The following is an 8,584-nucleotide window of genomic DNA, read 5'->3' as shown; positions in this document are numbered from 1 at the left end:
AACTGCAGTTTAACTTAGAGAAAGATGTGAATGGTGGAGGAGTGTCTGACTCTGTTCTGGAGGAGATGGATTTTAGTCTCTACATAAAATATGGGTGACGGGAGAGGGTTGTTTGTTTGCTTTGTTGGTGGTTTTTTGTTTAATTAGCTTTGTCAGTGCTTCCATAAGGACTGAATTGCTAGCGAACATATAGCTTATTTCCATTTTGCAATGGAAATGTCCATAGAATCATAAAGATTGGACGGGACCTCTAGAGATCATCTAGTCCAACCCCTCTGCACATGCAGGGTCACCTAGAGCACGTGGCACAGGACTGCATCCCAGCGGGTTTTGAAGATCTCCAGAGAAGGAGACTCCACAACCTCTCTGGGCAACCTGTTCCAGTGCTCCGCCACCCTCACTGTTAAAAAATTTTTTCCTTAAGTTCCTGTGGAACTTTTGGTGTTTCAGTTTGTGGCCATTACCTTTAGTTCTGTCGGTGGCCACCACTGAAAAGAGGTCAGCCCCATCCTCCTCACTGCCTCCCTTGAGGTATTTATGGACACTGATGAGGTCCCTTCTCAGCCTTCTCTTCTCGAGGCTGAACAGGCCCAGCTCCCTCAGTCTCTCCTCATAGGGCAGATGTTCCAGGCCCCTGATCATCCTTGTGGCCCTGCGCTGGATTCTCTCCAGCAGCTCCACATCCCTCTTGTACTGTGGAGCCCAAAACTGGACACAATACTCCAGATGTGGCCTCACGAGGGCTGAGGAGAGGGGCAGGATCACCTCCCTCAACCTGCTGCAGACGCTCTTCTTAATGCACCCCAGGATCCCATTGGCCTTCTTGGCTACGAGGGCACACTGCTGCCTCATGGTCAACTTGTCGTCCCCCATGACGCTCAGGTCCCTCTCTGCAGAGCTGCTCTCCACAAGGTCGGTCCCCAGCCTGTACTGGTGTCTGGGGTTATTCCTCCCCAGGTGCAGGACCTTGCACTTGGCCTGGTTGAATTTCATGAGGTTTCTCACCACCCAGTTGTCCAGGTCCCTCTGGATGGCAGCGCAACCCTCTGGGGTATCGGCTACTCCTCCCAGTTTCGTGTCATCAGCAAACTTGCTGAGGGAGCACTCTGTGCCTTCATCCAGATCACTGATGAATAAATTGAACAGGACTGGACCGAGGACTGACCCCTGGGGGACCCCGCTAGCTGCAGGCCTCCAGCTAGGCTCTGCACTGCCGATCATCACCCATGTCTTGTACTAACTGCTCTGGAGCAGTGCCCTTTCATGTTTAAGAAATCAAAGACACGATAAGCCTGCTTTCCTCTATAAGATTGTGCTTGCATACTCAGAGCACCAGATTTGCAAAGAGACTGAGTTATTTTTATGAGGGTCTCTTTTTCCTCTGTAAATGGACCTAAGCAAGGTTCTATGTGGAAGCTCTAGCTGAGTAAGAACTGGCCTTTTAATAATAAAAGCTGTCAGGAACAGCATAGTGATTTTGTCATTTGTTTAAATCAGCATTTTATAGCTTCAGAGTTAATTCATGAAAAACCTAAAAACCGTGGGCTTCTAGAGATCGTAGTGTACTGCTCAATCCCAACTTACATGTGTTCTACAAATATTTCAAGAAATGCAGACAGGATAAATTGTGGTTGTCTTTTGAGTGCCAGGACACCTGAGTGTCTCTAACAAGTGAATATTTTTTTTCCTCATTGTAAGGATTTACTAGCCAAGAACAATGTTGGGACTGATTCATTATGTTCCTTAACCACATCCAGCATTGATAATCAGAAATTGAATCACTGTCAAAGGTACTGGTTTTCCAATAGTAAATAGCTTAATGACCTGATGTGTGTGGAGCCAGCTGGCTTTAGAAATCTACAGGTTAGACCTTCAATCTTGGTTTTCTTTGTCTTACTCCCTTCCTGTCCTTTCTGAGAAACATTCAAGCAAATTAAAAATGTTTCCAGTCCTTTAAGTGGCCAATAAAACTGCTAGAACCAAGAGCAATATTAAACTCAGAGTTGCATGTGTTTGAATGAATATAAACTATACATGTTTATATATATTCCTATATACTCTTCCAGACAATCTTGGAAACTCTCACTGCAGTTTATAAACTGGTGTTAAAGAATAATAGATTTGCAAGTTAAGCTACCGTACTACACATTAAATTCATCCTTATTAATCATCAGTCATTAATATGTCATAATATAAATTACAATTCTAAAATGTGTATCCCTCTGTGTATACTTGTGCATCTGTACAATCTTCTGTTGCAGGGAAACGCTCAGATAGAAATGAATACCTTTAGGTAGAAATGGAGCTAGGTAGCATTTAAATCAAGAAGTAGCTGTGTCCTTTGTGCATAAATTGAGAAGGAAAGGGGAACAAAAAGACACGTATAGCATCTAGAGGCATTGGCTGTCTCTGTGGGCAATTATTTTACTGGTGTTTACTGTCTAGGAGGAACATAGAGCTAGTTCATGACAACCTTGACCTCGGGCAACCCTGTCCATCATAGATCAAAACCTGAGCAGGAAGGCTACTATATGTACTTCTTTGAGGTCATTATTTTAAACTCCAAGTAGCAGATATCTCATTTCAAATCCAAACACTAGCCTCCACAAACTGGAAAAGTAAGTTTCTTAAAGCAAATTAAAAACAAGTTGTCTCCAATGGAAAAAACACAAATTAAGTTCCTGGCTATCTGGAACAGTCCTGATGCATAATTTTGCTGGTGCTGTTGAAGAGGCTAACTTCTCTTTTATCTCCCGTATAAACATTACAGAAGAGGTTGAGGTCTAGCACTTGGGTCAAACTGGAAAAAACTTGCGTTGTCAGTGGTCTGGCTAATTTCTTGTATCTGTAAACACTGTATGAAGAGTTGTGGAGTAAAAGTGTTCATAGTTCCACTGTATAGTTTCCTGAGGTTGCTTGTCTGTGTTCTATGGCATTTTTGCCCTGTTAAGCAGTAGGTCACTAAGAACCCTCTTTTGCTCTCCTTAGACAAGAAAGCCTATATAGAGACACGATTCAATCTTGGACAAGGAGGGTAGATGTAACATTTGCTTCCTCAAGCACCAAGATCTGCATGTGGCTAGCTCTCTGTGAAGAAGTGGTAAACACAGGCAAGTGATCTCATGATTACCTCTAGAGAGGTAATTTACACTCCTCATTACACTTTTGCCCTGTTTTAATGTATTGCGTCAATACAAGCAGACCTAAGGGATAAAGGGACAGTTGTCGGGAGAGGCATGTGCTGTCTGTGCAGGACATGTTTTCTCCTTGGAAACTTGCAGTTTTCATTCAGAACGTTATTGCTAAGCCACTTTACATCATCTTTGAAAGGTCCTGGGGAATGGAGGAGTTGCCTGAGGACTGGAAGAAAACCAGTATCACGCCAGTCTTCAAAAATGGCAAGAAGGAGGACGCAGGTAACTACAGGCCAGTGAGCCTCACCTCCATCCCTGGAAAAGTGATGAAACAGCTCATCCTGGCTGTTGCCTCCAAACATGTGGAGGACAAGAAGGTGCCCAGGAGTACTCAACATGGATTCACCAAGGGGAAGTCATGCTTAACTAACCTGAGAGCCTTCTATGATGGAATGACTAGCTGGATAGATAAGGGGAGAGCGGTGGATGTCATCTACCTCAACTTCAGCAAGCTTTTGACACAGTCCCTCACAGTGTCCCCCTGGGCAAGCTCCGGAAGTGTGGGTTAGATGAGTGGACAGTGAGGTGGATTAACAACTGACTGGATGACAGAGCCCAGAGGGTGGTGATCAGCGATGCAAAATCTAGTTGTAGGCCTCTAGTTAGCGGTGTCCCCAGGGGTCAGTCCTCGGTCCAGTCCTGTTCAATTTATTCATCAGTGACCTGGATGAAGGCACAGAGTGCTCCCTCAGCAAGTTTGCTGATGATACGAAGCTGGGAGGAGTAGCTGATTCCCCAGAGGGCTGCGCTGCCATCCAGAGGGACCTGGACAGACTGGACAACTGGGCAGTGAAAAACCTCATGAAATTCAACCAGGCCAAGTGCAAGGTTCTGCACCTGGGGAGGAATAACCCCAGACACCAGTACAGGCTGGGGACTGACCTTCTGGAGAGCAGCTCTGCAGAGAGGGACCTGGGTGTCATGGGCGACGACAAGTTGACCATGAGGCAGCAGTGTGCCCTCGTAGCCAAGAAGGCCAATGGGATCCTGGGGTGCTTTAAGAAGAGCGTCTGCAGCAGGTTGAGGGAGGTGATCCTGCCCCTCTACTCAGCCCTCGTGAGGCCACATCTGGAGTATTGTGTCCAGTTCTGGGCTCCACAGTACAAGAGGGATGTGGAGCTGCTGGAGAGAGTCCAGCGCAGGGCCACAAGGATGATCAGGGGCCTGGAACATCTGCCCTATGAGGAGAGACTGAGGGAGCTGGGCCTGTTCAGCCTCGAGAAGAGAAGGCTGAGAAGGGACCTCATCAGTGTCCATAAATACCTCAAGGGAGGCAGTGAGGAGGATGGGGCTGACCTCTTTTCAGTGGTGGCCACCGACAGAACTAAAGGTAATGGCCACAAACTGAAACACCAAAAGTTCCACAGGAACTTAAGGAAAAAATTTTTTAACAGTGAGGGTGGCGGAGCACTGGAACAGGTTGCCCAGAGAGGTTGTGGAGTCTCCTTCTCTGGAGATCTTCCAGCCTTACTGATTCAATGATTCTTCTAACCACCCTAGATGTTTTCTGTCTTGAGTGTTAGGCATCCAGTATTATCGTGCTATATTGCCTTGACACAGAAAGATCTTGCTCATTTGACTCCAGTTGAGCAATGCTATATTATGAATTTAAGAGACATCCCCTATGTCTTCCCCATAATCCCCTATACAATTAAATAATGAGATGAATAAGAAATATATTTTTTCAGTGTAATGAATGTTTAAAGGGCACTGTGTTACAGTACTGTCACCTCACACTGTTACACTGTTCTGCAATTCTTGCTTATTTCTTAAGTGGAGCAGGTAGAAAGAGAAGTTATTCAGCCCCTTTTCTTTAAAACCTGGAAGAGGAAACAAAAATTGACATTCACATAAAAAAATTCCAAAGTGTGAAAAACTAATTATAATACTAAATTCAAGGTATAATTGGAGGTAATTGTTTTTCAGGAATGCTTGGCAAAACTGTAGGCTAAGAAAAATGACAAAACTATAGGCTAAGAAAAATGAAAAAAGCCTCAGTTAAAATGGGGCTAGGGGGGATTTTTAGGTAAACAAAAAGTGATGTTCACTCTCTGAATTTGACTCTGCTATCTGTATGTGAATTCTCCATCCTAAAAATAACATGGAATTATGCAGCCTGATAATCTTGTAGCACAGTAATTTTCATTCCTAGGCAAGAGCAATTAAAAAATTATATTCCCTAAGTTTCAAGATAAATTATATTTGGAGTTCTGTGCTCCAAGTTCCTGAAAATAATGTTTGTGTAGTTCGAGATGTCTTAATTGTCAAGTAACGTGCCTTCTCTTTGGCTGGCAGCTATGATGTGAGCAAAAGCAGACCTTCAGAATGGCTCTGTTAAGCTTGAAAAAGACATTCGAGAGTGCAGATCTAATTCTCTTACAAAGATTCTGATTTTAGGCCTCTTAATTGTCAATCCTATAAAATACACTGTTCTTCAAAGTCATTTTTTTGTTGAGCCATCCTTTGGCAGCAAATATTAACTTTGTTGTTGAGATTTATCTTTACCACATTTAAGACAACTTTATGAAACTTTTTTTTATTACTACATTATCTTGGATGTTTATTGGTGTGTGATAGCAAATAGACAAACAGAAAAATAGCTGAATTTTAGACCTACGTTTCATATATCTTTACATTTGAGATGGAGGTTGGTTTAAAATATTTTTTCCGTAGTTACATAATTTAAAAAGTTATAGGAAGTAAGATCTATTTTTTAAATTCTTCATTACAAAATGACATGAGAATGCTGGCTGAAGGGTTCTCTGAGAATCCCAGGACAGAATGTGTTTATTATCAGTACTGAGTGGAGAGTAACACAACCTGACATGGAGTATGTGATAAATCAATCTGCTTGTTTGCAGATCAAGGTTGCATCAGGTTGCCATGCTATGAGAAGGATCTAGAAATCAGCTTTGGAAAAGATCAAAACATCAGCTTTGCTGACCTTTAATTTGCTTGTTAAAACTTGGGGATGAACTACCTCTGGGAGGTACCAGGTACTACCTTGGGGAGCCTACCTCTGTCTTAAATGCAGAGATGCATCACTGAACAATGAACACTTCCTTCTGCATACAATTTGGACAGAGAATTGATGGAAGAGCACCGTGTAGTCAGAGTCCTGAACTAACTGGTCTGCAGCTCCTAGCTAAAAATCATATTGAAGGTCTTGGTGCATCTCCATTGGTGGTGAAAGTTGTGGTGACAGGATATAAAGCACATGGTTCTCCACAGGTTGAGGGATCGAGTTCTTCCTCTGATGTGTGTGTGTGTGTTTCCTAATGAAGTGAATCACATATGAGAGTTGTCACTGTTCAGTGACAGTTTGATTAAAATTATGTTAAAATGAAAAACATATAAGAAGTATGTTTTTATTTAAGACATTCAGTTTTTTGATACAATATAGAATGCCCTGCTTCCTCTCCTGGAAAAGAAGTTCCCATTCCTGGAAAAGAACGTACGTCAGCTGAAGAGCCGCCAGGGTCTCATCATTCTTAACAGACGTTTTCATTATGAGTATCATTAGTGGTGGTTTAACAAGGACCATGTCCTAGATCCAGCCACATGATGAATTAAAAAAGCGTAATTTGATGATAAACACCAGGTTGCTCATATGAGGTATGCATAGATCCCTAGAAAGTCATCATTTTACAAAGAAGCATAGAGCTACCTTTAAAAACAAATAATACTTATTTCTAACTTTTTTTAAGCTAAATTAATAGAAACTGCTTTTGTGTTATTTCTAATAAAGAAATACAAAAACACCCTATTTTAGAAAAGTTTAAAATGTCTTTTTATTCCAGTATCTGTCTTTTGTCAATTACATATAAATTAGCAAAGAAATTCAATTGAAAACTGTTAACAAGTTCTGTAAACTTCAGTTTCTTAAGCAACAGTGCTAGTCAATGTATACTAAAACATAACTTTAGGGAGGTCTTTTTCTCAAAGAATGACCTACTCAAATCTAATTAAGTATTCATGTAGCCTTATAACCTCATCACTCTAGTTTTTGAACATTCCATGAGTCTTACTAGCTTTGAAACAATTTTCTGCATGGACATTATTTTTCTTTCTGCATCATTTAGACTTCTTTGGAAAATGAAAAAACTTCTTACTGTAAGTGAAGAAGTCATCTAGAAAAGCAAGAAAATTCTTAGTATAAATGAAGAAGTGCTGTGAACCATTAGCAAGTTTAAAAAACAAAGAACAATTTCAGTTACTGCTGAAAATGTTCGCATTGCTAAACCAACTTCCTAAGTATGGTAGGGCAGGGAGTTAGCTTGCTACCCTGTTCATCTAGTCACTTGATTTGTATTTGGGATGAGCACTTAGGAATGCAGTACACAAGATTAGAAAAAAATAATAATAATTTTAATGCTATCTTCTGCTGCTTCATGGTACTTTATTTTAATGCTACCTTCAAGAACTTCCAAAGCCTTTTGCACTGTATTACTATGTAACATATGTTAAATAAACACCCTGTTTAATTTTAAAGAGCTAATGAAATAAGCAATAAATACAAATAGGCAAGAAAACACAAGTCAAGGTGAACAACCTATATTGGCACTAGTAGCAAGATATGAATGGCCCTTAGTCAGTCACAGTTATCCCTTTCTTAGCCAATGACCAAGTGGGTTTTTAAATGTGTAACATAGCAAGTAAGTTTACAGAAGCAATAAAAGTCTGAAGGTGTTTCTGGGAGGACTTATAAAACATTTGAAGTGATACTATCAGAGCAAAGTGAGAGGTGGGCTAAAAATAAAGCTTGAAGTTTGAATGGCCAGATATACTTGGGTAAAAGTTAATTTGGTAGTTTTGAGGATTTAGGTTTTTTGTTGTTTGTTTAGTGCTGGTTGAATTGTTCCAGAGATAAAGGAGGGGAAAAGAACCCTGTATGTAGATTTTAATTGGGGAATATCAACATTTTTTTTTTTAGAAACAGCTAGATCTGAGGCAATTACAGGCTGTTTAGAACTAAATGCCTCTTGTGATACTTTAATTAGTTTTGCTGTTTGCAATTATACTTACTTTCCTCAGGTTGGTCAGCGTGAGGGGAAGGATATATAAAACTGCAATAAACCTGACCTTTAAGATATAGTAAGTATATATTGTTTGTTAGGCGTTAGTCTGGGTCAGATTACAAACCCAAATGTGTTCAAACACCTCCAAACATGCAGTGAGAGCTATGGAGTGTGCACCTCTTCCCTGAAGAGACAAGGAAATTGTGTTTTCTCTCATGAGAATGAAATTGCAACCAAAGGATGCTGAGACTATCAGTAAAAATCATCTTCTGTCTTGTAAAAGAAATATATAAGAAATAACAATTCTTACTGTATATTGTATATACACTTCATTTTTAAAAAACTGTTCCAAAACAAGAATGTGACAGTATT

Source organism: Tinamus guttatus, unplaced genomic scaffold (assembly GCF_059628265.1).
Source record: "Tinamus guttatus ecotype Peru unplaced genomic scaffold, ASM5962826v1 Tinamus_guttatus_pri_ptg000234l, whole genome shotgun sequence".
NCBI classification, from domain to species: domain Eukaryota; kingdom Metazoa; phylum Chordata; class Aves; order Tinamiformes; family Tinamidae; genus Tinamus; species Tinamus guttatus.
This window is presented reverse-complemented; position numbering follows the sequence as displayed.